Source organism: Bos taurus, chromosome 7 (assembly GCF_002263795.3).
Source record: "Bos taurus isolate L1 Dominette 01449 registration number 42190680 breed Hereford chromosome 7, ARS-UCD2.0, whole genome shotgun sequence".
Lineage (NCBI taxonomy): Eukaryota > Metazoa > Chordata > Mammalia > Artiodactyla > Bovidae > Bos > Bos taurus.
In genome coordinates this window covers 5,976,730-5,991,251 of record NC_037334.1, presented here as the reverse complement: position 1 = coordinate 5,991,251, position 14,522 = coordinate 5,976,730, and the positions used below count along the sequence as shown (strand labels likewise).

Below are 14,522 nucleotides of genomic sequence, written 5' to 3'. Positions count from 1 at the left end.
CCCCCCAGGCCCGCCCCTCCGGAACCCGGAAGCTGGAGCGCGCGGGGGAGCGGCGGGCGCGGCGGGGCGGAGCGGCCAGACTAGCAGCGGGCTGGCGGCCGGGCGGGGACCTGGCCGGGGACCGGCGGCGCGCGGCGGCCGAGGCCCAGGTGAGTGCCTGGCGGCCGCGGGTTGAATGTTCTATCTCGAAGCTCGCACCGGCGGGCTGCCTTGCAGAGAAAGATGGGACTAAGGGTTAGTGGGGAGGGGTCTCGCGAAGGCAGGGGTCGAGGGGGCGGGAATGAGCTTGAGGGTCTTGGAGAGTTTGCAGGAGACGGAGTGGGAACCGGACGATAAAAGAGAAAGTTGATGTGACGGGCCTGGTGAGGGAGTTTTTGGGCGGGTGTGAGGGCAGATCTTGTGGCTTTGAGCAGCTTCTCTGAAGAGGACGTGGCTTAAGTGGTAGTTGGGGGGTCGCAGGAAACGGGGCTGGGAGAGAGAACGGCAAGGAGGCGGGGTTGAGAGGCCCAGGCTGGGGGTTGAGAGGAGCGAGGCCGGTGGGGGAACAGCCGGGGTGCGTTGGGAGGAAGAGGTGTAGGTCGGCCTGGGGGCGTCTGCTTACGGTGAAGAGGTAGACGGATGGTGCCTGCGGGAGGGCAGCGCCTGCGACTCACTGGGTGCTCAGTAAATGCGAGGGGCTCTGGACCCACTGGTGCCGTGGCCGCCGGTACGAGGGGAAATGGGGGATGGGAGAGGAGGCAGAAAAGGGGTAGAAGCCATGGCGAAAACTGAGGTCTGGTCCAGGGAGAGGTAGGGGAGGAGGGAAGGACAGGACTAGAGTGGCCCCGTTCAGATGTTGGCGTACACCCCATGGAGATTTGAGGAGGGGACGCATCCTCCCCTCTTGATTCAGCCTGTTACTGATATCACCCCTCAACTGCTGGGTGAGCCAGGCTAGTCCCAGCGCCTTCTGAGCGATATTCAGAACTTGAAAACCCAGCACGCTCCTTCTAAGACTGGACTGGCTGGAGCCTGGGGATTCTAGGGAGCAAGGAAGGAGCTCTTGGGCCCCCGCTTTGGGGCCGGAACTGGGTTTCAGAGGCGACAGGGGTGGGTGTGCACACACCCACATGTGCTAGGCTGTCACCATCTCCTCCCAGTTGCATCCTTGGACTTAAATGGGTAAAATGACATACAGGAAATTTGTTCTCCAGCGGCCCAGAGCTCAACCCAGGACAGGCACAGCCTCTGGTGGGCGCTCTGTAGACCAGCAATCTTTAAGGAAAAGCCTCTCCCACACCTCTGTCTGAGGTGGGAGCTGCTGGGGGACATTGTGCCTTACAGTTGAAGCGTACCAGATCCTATCTTCCTGAGGTATGTCCTAGTCTTAGAGTCCCCAGACCCTCAAGGCATCCGGGAGCATGGAAGGTGACATGGCCAGCTGCAAAAGTTGTCTGATGGGCCTGGCTCTGGCAAGGGCCTTGCGCTAACAGTTTGCTTTTTTTTTTTTTAATTTTTTTTTTAATTTAATTTGACTGCATCACACAGCATGTGGCATCTTAGTTCCCCAACCAGAGATTGAATCTAGGTCCCCTGCATCAGAAGCTCGGAGTCCCAAACACTAGACCACCAGGGGAAGTCCCTGCAGTAAATGGTTTTGATCAGCATTCATTTCTTTTCTTTCCCAACCCTGGGGATCCTTGTCTGGAATCTGCTAGAAGGGCTAGAGAGCCTGGATTTATAGCATGTTCAGGACAGGAGTCTGGATAGCTTGAATGTGAAGAAGGCCACGGAAAGATAACCACCCGAACACTTCCAAAATGTTCTGGCCTTCAGGGAACTTTTGTAAGCGAGACTCTCAGCCTTGTTTCCCCAGAACACATGATTAGAGCCCACAGTCATGCCTCCTGCAGATTTTGCGTTTGGACTTGCCCTGGCCAGGACTCCCCCGCCACCCCACCGCCCCATCCCCCCTGCACTCGCCCTCTCCCTTCATGAACTGGACCAGAATCTTCTGGTTCCAAAGCCCTGCTATTGTCTCCTTCCTGTACCAGGAGTGTGGCCAGGCACACTCTCATGGAGGGTCCTGTGTTGGGGGTTCTAACCGCCAATCAAATCTTCTTGTCTTTCTCCACCTGCAAAACGAACAGGTTGGCCTAGTCAGTGTTTCTCAACTTTGAAACCCAAACCTTGGCTTCTCTAGTGCGCAGCCTCCTCTAATTTTATGCAGCCCCACTGCAGTAATCCCGTTTTTCCATCCTACAGTATATATCTCAAAATGATTATTGTACCACTCCCTTATCTTCCATGTAGAAAATTGCAGTGCCAAACGTGTTTTCACACGTCGTACCCGTTCCCAGGGTTTCAGCTGCATCCTTCTGGCTGAAAATCCCTGGGTGAGACCCTCTGTTGAGTCCAGGCCTGTGACTCAGAGAAGCAGGAGGGGACTTGGGAATCACCCTTTTCTATTTCACTGTAGGATCTGTTCTCTATCCCTGGGGGAGGGGGGCTTGTTAACGTACTGCTTCCCATTCCTTGTCTTCCTGAAGTTGTGTGTCTTGAGTGGGTCCAGAGTTCAGTAAAGCAAGGGCTGCCTGTGTCAGACACAGTGGACTGAGTGCCAGGGATGAGCCCTCGTGCCCCGATGGAGGGACATTCTAGTGGTCCACCCCCCCCCACAGGCATGATGGAGTTCACAGTAACTGGTCAGTTCAGTAGCAGAGATGACACAAGAAGTTGTGGGGACAGAATCAGGAATGACCAGCTCAAGCTTCAGGGCATAGGGGATTCCAGCAGGTTTCCTCAGAAGAGATGGCTGGCTGCAAGCCAAGGCTTGAAGGATACGGAGGTGTTGAACCAAGCCGGAAGAGGGAACCACATAAGTACGTCCCTGTGTGGCTCTTCATTGAACATCTTCTGTGATAGACACTTTCATACCCAACTCTCTTACTCTGCTAGGCATCAGCAGGGAGACTGTGGTTCCCGTTTACTAGATATAGAAACTGAGGCTCAGGAAGGTGATGACTTCAGAGAGGGCTCCCTGTGCTTTCCAGAAGCGTGAAGGATCATTAGAAAGCCCAGTTGGCTAAAGACCCAATTATTGGAACGGTGTCCCGACTGCAGCCCCATTGACATCTGGGGCCAGGTCCTTCTTTGCTGTGGGGGCCACCCTGTGCATCACAGGATGTAGAGCAGCAGCCCTCGCCTTCACACGCAAGATGCTAGTAGCATATGCCCACCTCAAGTTGTGACAGCCAAAGTGTCTCCAGACATGGTTTGTGTGTGCCCCCAGGGACGGGAACTCTCCAGTAAAAGCTGGTTCCTGCCACCAGGCCTACCATCACCTCAGTGACTCTTTGGTGTTTGTTGGGCTCCCAGCAAATTGCTGCCAAGAGCAGGCGTGGGGAAAAGAGGCCAGCAACTGAATTCTGCCGTCCACTCAGTTCTTAATCTGGCGTCCCGATAAAAAGGAGACACCACTGGGAATGGACCAAGGGGGAGTTAGGGAACGTGCCCTGAGAATGTTGCACGGAGGAGGAAGAGGAGGTAAGCTGGAGCACTCGCCATTCGCTGCCACAGCAAATGCCATTGTCTTTCTCTTTTTTGTCTTCCCACTGACCTGGATTTCTGCAGGCACTGTCCTTGTCTCAGAACAAATGGTTGCTTTTCTTCCGAGATTAGAGGTATTCGATTCTCTTCTCAAAGAGCTACTTTGGAGGCAGCCCCAGATGACTGTGGCTCTCGAAGCTGCGTTATCTTCTCTCATTTGCCCTCCTGGCTCCAGACACGGGTCCGTTCTCAAGCACAGGCTAACTTTTGCTCTCTGTGCATCCTCCTCTGCTTGTTCCCCGACCTTGACACTGCTGCTTTAACTCCGGGGGCAGAAAGGGCACACTCTGGGGCCATCCAACCCCTTCTGAAGGCCGCCTTGCCCCAGCCCCCATCCACCGGCCCTTTGTGTAGCCAGCATCCCCAGTCAACTGTGCCAGGCAGCCCCTGCTCGGCCTCCCCGCCGAGCAAGACAGGCCCTTCTCTCTGCCCTCGTCCCAGAGACGGAGAAACAGAACAAAGGGCTCTGTCTGAGTGCGGCCGGGGCCCCCAGCAAGCCAGCCTGCTGCCGGCTGCAGCTCAGAGACCCCCACGTCACCTCGTCGCCTGTTTCATTTTGGCCCCAAAAGGGCCCCAGAGATTAGGCACGTCTCAAAAACACAGCCGATGGATGAGTTTGGGTTCTACTCATTTCCTCGTCGGGACTCTGAGCCTGAGTCCCGATGATAAATAAAGCAGTGATTCAAGCGTTCAGCCTGTGGCTTAGTCGGAGCAGTGAATAAGCTGTCCTGGGCTGACTCATTGGTTTACATCCCAGCTCTGCCCTGTTCCTTGAGGTTGTGTGCGTAAGAGGGAACCAGCTCCGAGCATTTCATGACTGTCGTCGCCGCCTGTGCGGGTTTCCTGGGGCCACCGTAGCAAAGTGCTACAAGCTGGGTCGCGCAAGCAACAGAAGCATATTGTCTTGTGGATCTGGGGGCCAGAAATCCAGATCAAGGTGTGAAGGTTGGTTCCTTCCAGGGGCCACGAGCGAAGGATGCACGCAGGCCTCTCTCCTCGGCTTGTCGCTCGCCGTCTTCTCTCTGAGTCTTCACCGCATCTTCCTTCTGTGCGAGTCCATGTCCAGTTGCCCCTTTGGATCAGTGCCCATCCTAGTGACCTCATTTTAGGTGAATCACCTCTTTAAAAGTCCTGTGTCCAAGTACAGTCGCATTCTGAGGTCCTTGGAACAGTAGGACTTCAATATAATGAATTGTGGGGGGCAGGTGCATGCTCAGTGGTGTCTGACTCTGTGACCATATGGAGTGCAGCCTTCCAGGCTCCTCTGTCCACGGGATTTTCCTGGCAGGAATACTGGAGTGGGTTGCCATTTCCTCTTCCATGGATCTTCCCAACCCAGGATTCGAACCCGAGTCTCCTGCATTACAGGCAGATTCTTTATCTCTGAGCCACCAGGGAAACCCTATGGGGGCCAGCAGAGGGTTGGCGGGGGACACGGTTCAGGACACTGGGTAGAAGACAGGTTTCATTTTTTATGAAATGAATTTAGTAAGGGAAATTTCATTTAATAAGGGAATTTTTGATAGATAATCATCCAGATAGAGAAAAGTTGATTCAGTTTTGTCTCATTCACTGAAACAAACATTGTAGGGGAGATGGGCAGGTTGGCCACGTCACCTTTGGAAGTGCCCTCTTAGGGAATTTTCCAGATCTTGCACATGTCCTTATACTTGAAGTGACTATAGAGAGGCAAGAACATGACTCATGGGGAGCGGATCTTGTGGGGCTTTATTAGGGATGTGTTTAGAGCCAGACCTGGGAGACAGTGTGTGCCCACCCAGGGGCTAGCCAAAGTTTATAATTGAGGTATATGGGGGTCCCTGTCCTCAGTTTTGCCAGACTCTAGAGGGGGAGTCCAAAATCAACTCCGTTCATGGAACAAAGTGACTTTGGGACCAGCTGCTTCCACAGGTGATGAGACAAAAGAAGTTTCTGGAAGACTTGAAAATCATTCCACAAGAAATGTCCACAAGCCTGGGACAGATTTGGCGATCTCAGGTGTGCTGAGCAACAGGAGTAGCCCTGGTCTCTCTGCCCAAGCACAGGTGTCTGGTCAGCAGTCATGCCCACTAAAGTCAGATTCCCAGCCTGGTGAGGGCTGTGAAGTGCCTGGCACTGGGTGGATTTGGAACCTGGGCCTGGCCTGAAGTGGCTGATGAAGAGAAAGAGTTGGAGCCCTGACGCTACTGCTGCCTTCTCGCGAATGGGGTGCAAACGGCATCACGACCAGGAGGGCTCTGCCAGGATCTTCCCACTCATCTCTCAGAGCGTTTCCATCCCATTCAAGGGTAGATGGAACCTGGGGAGCCGAGCAGAGAAGATTTGGAGATTTTTGCATCTCAGGTCCCATGGGTGCACCCAGGGGCTTTCATTTCCTGGCGAGTGTGCCAGGCTCCAAGGCCACTACTTGGGAAGATGGCCAGAGTCCCTGGCTGTCATGTAGAAATGCTGTTTATCAGAACAGTGACACACAGGACTTCCCTGGTCGACCGGTGGTGACGACCCCCCACTTCCAATGCAAGGGGTGTGGGTTCAGTCCCTGGTTGGGGAGCCACTATCCAGCATGCCACATGATGCACACAAAAAAACAGGCGGCACACAATGTTAAGAGCATAGCAGCCTGCGCCGTAGACCTCAGGGAGTCTGCCCCCTGGATTAGCAGGAAGAGGAGAGGATGAAGATGGGGAGGCTAAGGAACACGTGTCTGAAAGTGGAAACGGTGACTTGACAGGGAGAGGTGACCCCAGCAGCTCGGGCAGTTACCCCACCAGGCCGGCTCCCTCTCACGCCTTCTCCTGCTCCCTCCTTCTGTATCTTGTGTGGTCAGGTGAACACGGAGTTGGAATCATGCGAGCATCTTACATGCCTTTGAGGCCCTGGAGAGATCCTAAAGTGTGCAAACTTTTGTTTTTTTATTTATTCAAACCATCTTTTCTCAGCCTTGGCATTGGTGCTGACTGGGGCTGGATCATAGTCTGTGGTGGGGCCTTCTTGCCCATCAGGGTGTTCAGTAGTGACCCCAGCCTCCACCCACCAGTTGTGAGTTGCACCCCCCCCACAAGTTGTGACAACCAAAAATGTCTCCATATATGTCAGGTGTCCCCTAGGAGAAGATCACGCCCTCCCACGCCCCACCCCCACCATGATGGAGCTAGCACTGCAACCCCCAAAGCCCTACCTGAGGCTCTGTGAAAGTGAAAAAAAAAAGTGTTAGTTGCCCAGTCTTGTCCAACTCTTTGCGACCCCATGTACCGTAGCCCACCAGGCTCCTCTGTCTATGGGATTCTCCAGGCAAGAATACTGGAGTGGGTTGCCATGCCCTCCTCCAGGAGAACTCCCCGACCTAGGGATCGAACCTGGGTTTCCTGCCCTGCAGGTGGATTCTTTACCATCTGAGCCACCAGGGGCCAAGCGGAGTTCCCTTGTCCTCTGGGGGCTGCTCGCCTGGTCTCAGGCAGGGCCTTTGTGTGTTGTCGCCACAGCTCTGCCCATATTAGGCTCTCAAGGTGGCTTTCCACGTGGGCACAGTGACAGGTGGACTGTGTGATCAGAGAGTGGGGGTCGCAAAGGGCCCCCCTCTGCCTGCCCAGACCTGCTTCCCAGAAGACTTTCTGAGTCTTCACTGGTCTGTAGGGAAGGACCCAGATCCCAGCCCCTACAGGGGCTTGTAGGTCTGCTGTCCCCTTGTAATCAGACCCCACCTGACCCAGGGACCTGACCCAAGCCCCCGTCAGTCCCCCTGACCTGTCACACCTGCAGGGGCTGCCCAGTACCCCTCCTCCCTCCCCCCGCTCTGCCTGCCACACTAGGCCTGGCTGATCCTTTCCTGATGTCACTGTGTCTTGGTCCTCTCTGCCTCCAACCCCCCCAGGGCTCCCTGTCAGCCTTGCAGGAAAATCTAGACTCCTTCCCACATTCACAAGGCCCTGTGGGATCTGACCTTCCTGACCCCGGCCCCTCCCCCTCCAGCCTCGGCCCTACCAGCCACACTGGTCCCCTTGTTCCGAGGCCAGCCCTGGCTGCCCCTGCCCTTGGAGATCACCGCCCTCGCCTAGGCTGCCATCGCTACGCTCAGCCCATCCATCCCCTCGCACTGCGCAGGCCTAGGCAGCTCTCTCCACTGGGCACTCCCCTGCGCCACCCCCCAGCTGGTCCAAAGTGACCACCCTGCTCTGGTCAGTTTCCACCCCTGTGGCAGCACCACTGCCATCCAAGACCAGACCACTCTCTGCTGTGGGGGACGTCCCGCACGCTGCAGGGTGTTGAGCAGAGTCCCAGGTCTCCACCCACCAGATGCCAGAAGTCTCTCCCCTCCCCCCAGGGGTGACAACCAAAAATGTCTCCAGCCTTTGCCAAGTGTCCCGTGGGGTGGGGCAGGATCACTCCCTCACCCACCCCACAGTTGAGAGCTGCTGCTTGAATACACTGTGCTTTTTCTTTCCAAAAGCACCGTTACTGTTGGAAATGCCTCTTTGCTAGTGGGTTGATCTGTCAGGTTGCCTGAAGGTCAGACCTCATCGCCACATTCTCATTCCCTATTTTACCAGCTGCCTGGCCCAGCCCGGCGGGGTGGGCAGCAGAGAAACATTTGTTGACTGCACGGATTTTGAAAGAAGACATCCTCTTTGGGGATGTAGCAGCAGGCTCCAAGAAGGATCAGCCTCGGGAAGAGATGAATGGACCAGGTTGCCCCAGCATGGGCCTGGGAGAAAGAGCTTTTTCTAAGACTCAGACTGGTTGGGCCAGACTAGAAGGCCAAGGGATGAGTTAAGAGAGAAAGGGACAGTCACGAGAGGGTGTTTGGGAGGCGCTTCTCCGGGGGTTTTTAAAAGAAGCGGAAGAGAGGTGGTGGCACTTCCTGATCACGGCCTCTCTCGGGGAACTCAGCACCTTGTGCACACAACACCTTGGACCCATGTCCTGGGGCTTCTGTAAATTGGCACCACAAGCTTGCATGGCTTAAATGATAGAAATTGATTCCCTTGAAGTTCTGGAGGCCAGAAGTCCAAAACTGGAGCATCAGCAGGTCCATGACTGTCTTCAGAGACTCCGGGGGTGGGTGGAGGACCCTTCCTTGCCCCTTCCAGCTTCTGGGGGCTCCATGGCCTGTGGCCACATTCCCCCACCTCTTACTTAAGCCCTAAGCTGTCTTACAACTCTGAGCCGCCAAGACTGAGAAACATGCTTCTTTTGTAGCTGTTTCTCGGCAGGTCCATCTTACCAATAACTTCATGTCATCATTTCCTTAAAAAAAAAAAATCCCAGCAGGCTCAAGGAAACACGCCTGGAAAAGTGGAAACTCACTGCCTCCAAAACAGCATCCCAACTGATGGTGCCGTAACCCTGGCCTCCTCCTTTTAGCTTGAGGATGATTTCATCCAGTAAACATGTGGCTTCAAATTATGGCCTTATATAAACGAAGCAGCTATGCTACACTTTCTAGAGGGCCCCATCCGCCTCATTTTCCAGTCAGTTCCGAATCTTTCGCCAAGCCGATCGGCAGAATCTGGGCTTTTTCACGCATGAGGCCTTGGCCGGACTAGAGAGAGCGGCTCTTTCACATTTGTCCCTTGCCCCCAGCGCTGGACTGTGGGGCGCCTCCGCCTCCTCCCTGCACCTGCTTTCTCTGAGAAAGGCCCTGAACTGAGGCTCACCTCTCCTTAGAGCCCAGAAGGGACACTGGTGTGGTGTTTGCCAAAGCCTTTTCATTTTTCACCATTCAGGTGTTTCGGCGGGAATTCTTGTTATTGTGCAGAAGACTGGCTGTAAGTTAAGAGGGAGTGACTCCCCAGTGTTCTGCAGCCACCACCTCTGTCGAGTTCCAGAACCTTTCTGTCACCCCTAAAGTAAACCTGGCGCCCATCAGCGGTCAGTCCTGATCCCTTCTTCCCCAGCCTCCAGCAGCCACTCGTCTGCCCTCTGTCTCTGTGGATCTGCCTGTTCTGACATTTCATTGTCAATGGGATTATCCTTGGTGTCTGGCTTCTTTCACTCGGCATGATGCTCTGGAGGTTCGTCCGCCTTGTAGTTTGCCTAAGAGTGCCGTTCCTTTTTATGGCAGCATAATATTCCACTGGGTGAATGGACTACGATTTGTTTATCCACTCATCCTTTTTTTTTATATTTTCGGCTTTACCGGATCTTCGTTGCTGCCCACGGCTTTCTCTAGTTGCAGCAAGCAAGAGCTACTCTTTGTTGCAGCACAAGGGCTTCTCCTTACGGTGGCTTCTCTGGTTGCAGGGCTTGGGCTGTAGGCACGTGAGCTTCAGTAATTGTGGCACACGGGCTCAGTAATTGTGGCTTGCAGGCGCTAGAGTGCAGGCTCAGTAATTGCGGCGCATGGCCTTAGTTGCTGCACTGCGTGTGGGATCTTCCCGAACCAGGGGTCAACCCCTTGTCCCCTGCATAGTAGGAGGTTTCTTAACCACTGGACCACCAGGGGAGTCCCTCCACTCGTCCTTCAATGGGCATTTCAAGTCCACCTTTGGCTCTTTCATCCAGGAATGTTAGAGTCTGCAGTTTGACTTCAATTTAGTGATGAGCACATAATTGTCCTCCAAGTTCCAGGTAGATAGATCCTCTCAGTTCAGGGATGGGTTTTCCTTCCTGTTCACACTGCATGTGCTTCCATGAGCACTGGTCAGAAGGCAGAATAGGCTTTTAACTTGGGGACACTGGGAGCGGTGGTTTGAATCAAAGACAGACATAGGTTTTCGGGACCTGCCGTGCCCGACACACAGCCATAGTGTACAGTTGCTGCTTTGCTGAGCCATCCCTCCTGGGGACCCAGGGCCCCCAGTTCCTCAGCCCCAGACCTGCTTCCTTTCATTCCAGACACAGTCTGGGGCTTCCTGGGGTGCAGGTTTCACAGGCACTTGGAACAAGACCTTAAGCTACAGTGTGACTGGCTTCCAGGTTTTAGGCTGTGTTTGGACTCTGTGCGGAAGGCATGCGTAAAAGCCAGAGAAGTCAGCTGAGCGCCTCAGTGAGCTGATGTCCACTGCTCAAGGACATCCCCCGAAGCTGTGGTCATCACAGCACCACGCCACGCAGGTACCAGCAGCCCAGGGGCAGACCCACGCGTGTGTAACGTAACTTCACTTATCTTCTTTAACAAGAAGCTCCCTGATCAGGGGAGAGACAGATTCTTTAAGAAAAAGCAGGAAAACACTTATTTCATTCTTTGAAGCTCATCTGGATCCTCCCTTTACCTCCCACACCGTGCTGGGTTGATTGGTTTCCCCCTAAATTCATGTCCCACCCAGAACCTTAGAATGTGACTTTGATTAGAAATCAGGTCTTAGGACTCCCCTGGTGGCCCATTGGTTAAGAATCCGCCTTCCATTGCAGGGAACGCAGGTTCGATCCCTAGTTGGGGAACTGAAATCCCACATGCTGTGGGGCAGCTGAGCCCAAGTGCGTCAACTACTGAGCCACTCCGTGCTCTGGAGCTCAAGCCACACCTAGGGAGAAGCCCACACACCAGAGAAAAATCTTGTGTGCCGCAGTAAAGATCCTGCATGCCACAGCTGAGGCCCAATGCAGCCAAAAGTGAATAGACAAATGTTAAAAAGTAATAATAATAAGGTCTTGGCGGATGTAATTAAAGATCTCACGGAGTCTGTATCCTGAATCCAGTATCTGATGTTTTCATAAGAAGAGGGGAGGACACAGAGACAGAGAAGGCCTCCAAAGACATCAGAGTGGTGCAGCTAGCAGCCAAGGAGAGGCAAGCATCGCCAGAAGCCAAGATGAGACACAGGAAGGTTTCTCGCTCAGGATCTCCTGGAGGAACCAGCGCTGCCCACGCCTTGATTTTTGGGCTCATCCAGAAAGGCAAGACAGTACGTATTGTTTTAAGCCACCTGGTTTACAGTCCTTTGTTAGAGTAGCCCTAGGAAACTGTTACACCCTCCAGTATAACTTCCAAATGAATAAAGGCTTAAATGTGGCGAGTAAGTCCAGGCAGGGAGAGGAAGACAGAGTGTGGTTCCATGTTCATCCAATCTGGGAGAAGAGTAGGTGCCGACATCATGGGAGAAACGACCCACAGATGCGTCTGCTCATAAAATGTGGTATCTGGATCAAGAAACAGCACACACAGAAGTAAATTGGTATGGGCTTTCCTGGTGGGTCAGTGGTAAAGAATCCGCCTGCCAGTGCAGGAGACACAGGTTCGATCCCTGGTCCAGGAAGATGCCACATGCCGTGGGGCAGCTCAGCCGTGCACCACAACTGTTGAGCCTGCAGTCTAGAGCCCAGAAGCCACAACTGTTGAGCTCACTTGCCCTGGAGCCCTGCTCCACAACCAGAGAGACCACCACAGTGAGAAGCCCGCGCACCACAACTGGAGAGCAAAGAGCCCGCACAGCAATGAAGACCCAGCACAGCTAAAAATAAATGTTTTTTTTTTAAAGTAAGTTGGTATGAATTAAGTTCATCAGACATCGTGAAGACATCATACTCTTCCTATACAAAGAGCTGCTCCAAAACAAAGCTGGGTAGGCAGGGTTCAGTGGGGGAAAAATGGGCGACTGACATTAAACAGCTTCCATAAACAAATCATTACTGAATACACTTAATTCTCCAAAAACCCAGCCTGACAGTCAGAGGATTAAATGTGACAAAACACTCTTCTGTGCCCACGGATAGCCACAGGTTGAGAAAAATCTTAATCCTCAATGCCAGTGAGGCTACTGCGGGCCAACCTCTCTCTCTGGCACCGTAGCGGGGAGGGTTGGGGGGGCCTCTCCAGAAGTCACTTGGGAAGAGGGAGTCAGGGGCCTTCAAAGTGAGGCTCTAGAGGGGATCAGATCAGCCAAGTGTCCAGGTTAAAATGGTACCACCTAGAGAATGGGGGGGTTCTGGATCTACGAGGGTACGCTGCATTGGGAGCAGAGCTTCTGAGAGTCTGCTGGAGGGGTCCCAGGGACATCCCAACCTGAGAATGAGGAAGGGGACACGGATGGCACTGGAAGGAGGCAGCGAGGTGGTGCCTGCCTCTGTTTGAGAGGGAGGGGAGGGCAGGGTGCCAGCCCCTGGCAGTGGCCTGGTCAGTGATTCTTGGGCTTGTAGCCCGGGCTGCGGGAACCAGACTTCCCACTGTGGGCTGGGGGCTTTGGGCAGCTTTTCCATGACTGATGGGGCCCTGCAAGGTCTGCCCTGTGAGCCTGGGCCTGGCTGAGTGAGAAGTAGCCAAAGCATGTCCAGGAATTGCTTCCTGGTGGCCGCCGACCTACCGAAGAGGGGCTCTGCTGCATGGGGGTTGACGGCCAGGAGCGGAGGGCTGGCCGGAGGGAGGCCCCAGGGGGCTCTGCACTGGGACACTCACACCTAGACCGATATTGCCAGGGGCTCCGTTGCAGCGGCCCCGAGGGATGGAGGCAGGGGTCCCTCAGGGGTCCTCCCGTCGTCCTGGTGAAAAGAGAAGCTGTTCTGGGGACAGCAGACAGGATGTGGTCAGTGGGAGGAGCAGGGAGCAAACACCCTTGGGTGTTTGGGGCAAGAGGTGGGGTGGGCTTCCCTGGGCAGCAGCTTAGCCACTGAAGGGGGAGTACAGCAGAGTGGGTGGGCCCCAGGGGTAGGTTCAGGTGCCACCTGGCCCCCAGGGCTGCCAAGCAAGTGTGCAGGACCAGGAAAGGCGTGACTGGCAGGAGCTTGGTAGCATCTTTGGGAAGGGGAGCTGTGGTTTCAACTGTGTAGGGGGATGGCAGATGGAGGTGTTGGGGAGCGGGGGTGGGCAGAAACAACAGGGGGTGATGGCAGACCAAGGCTGGGGCGGTGAGGGGTGATGGCTAACCGAGGCGGGGGAAGGAGCAGGAAGGGCTGGCTTCAGGCTGCCTGGAAGTGAGGATGGAACTCGGAACTGGACCCTGGGCTAGAGAATTTACTAGTGTCTCTTGTTTTTCAGACAAATGAGTTATTTCAGTGGGAGGGCCCTCCCCCTGGGGAGGGGTAAAAGGAGCCACTCTGAGAGGAGAGTGTGGGCTCAGGTGAGGCTGGTTGGGTGCTGGGAGGGCCCACAGGCAGGTGCAGGGGGAATTTTCCCAGGATGCAGATGTGGTGGGGCCTGGAGGGGCAGCTGCTTCGGGCTGGGTCAGGCGGGCCCTGCGGGGGCTCCTGCAAGGGGCCCCAGCTGGCCTCTGCCCTGCCCCACCCCTTCTCTTTGGCCCGCCTCTTCCCCTGCAGCTCCAGCGGTCAGCAGGCGCCTTGAGCAAGCCTTATCTACTTCCTCCTGGCCTGGGGGTGGGGTGCGTATCAGCCGGGCCTGTGACTGTCCTCACAAACTCCATTCTCTGAGCGTGGGGTCTCCTGCGCCTTTCAGCAAGGGGCCCAGAGCAATAAAAGTCCCCCGTGGGGCTCCAAGGGTGTCTGATGACCAGGCAGCCCTGGCAGATGTGGGCCACGCAGCCCTCAGCCTATCCAAGCATCATCCAGACCCTGGTCAGCCCTGGTGGCTTCTGGCTCAGCACGGTGTCTGCTGGGAGGAGAGAACAGATGTACCCACGTGCCCTTTGTGTCACTTGCAGCCAAGCTGCTTGGGCTTGAGGCCATCCGGAGCCCTCCCCACCCTCGCCCATTCTCGAGCTGGATTGATGCCCTGGAAGTTGTGGTGCACGTGGGTCACATTTCCACAAGTGTGCGTCACAGCGGGGCGGTCTCTGCCTGAAGCCCTGGGTCATGCGTCTACACTCACATGAGTGTGGGTATATTCAGATGAAACTCTGTTTGTACTCATTGTCTGTGTTTGTGCGTGTGCGGGTGTGAGCGTGGTTGGATGTGAGTGCGTGTTGTTGCCTGTGTGCCTGCGTCCGCACATGTGTGCTCACATTCATGCTCGGTGTATGTTCACGAGCACACACATGCATTCACATGACCGGGATTAAGGTGCAGATCTACAGTGTACACTCTTACCTGTCTCACCTGCTCAGAGG

The 14,522-nt window shown here is 55.0% G+C and overlaps 1 protein-coding gene across 20 annotated transcripts in view; it reads left to right on the top strand.

Moving 5' to 3' along the window:
• Positions 1–72: 72 nt before the first annotated feature.
• Positions 73–14,522, top strand: part of MYO9B (myosin IXB) — a 107,959-nt gene continuing 93,509 nt past the window's right edge. For 19 of the 20 annotated variants that reach the window (XM_059888129.1, XM_059888125.1, XM_010806574.4 and 16 more), the window contains exon 1: positions 78–149. The gene's annotated coding sequence lies outside the window, so the exon portion shown is untranslated. Of the gene's footprint in view, positions 150–14,522 lie in introns of all 20 variants that reach the window. The other variant, NM_001193096.2, reaches the window with a different exon arrangement.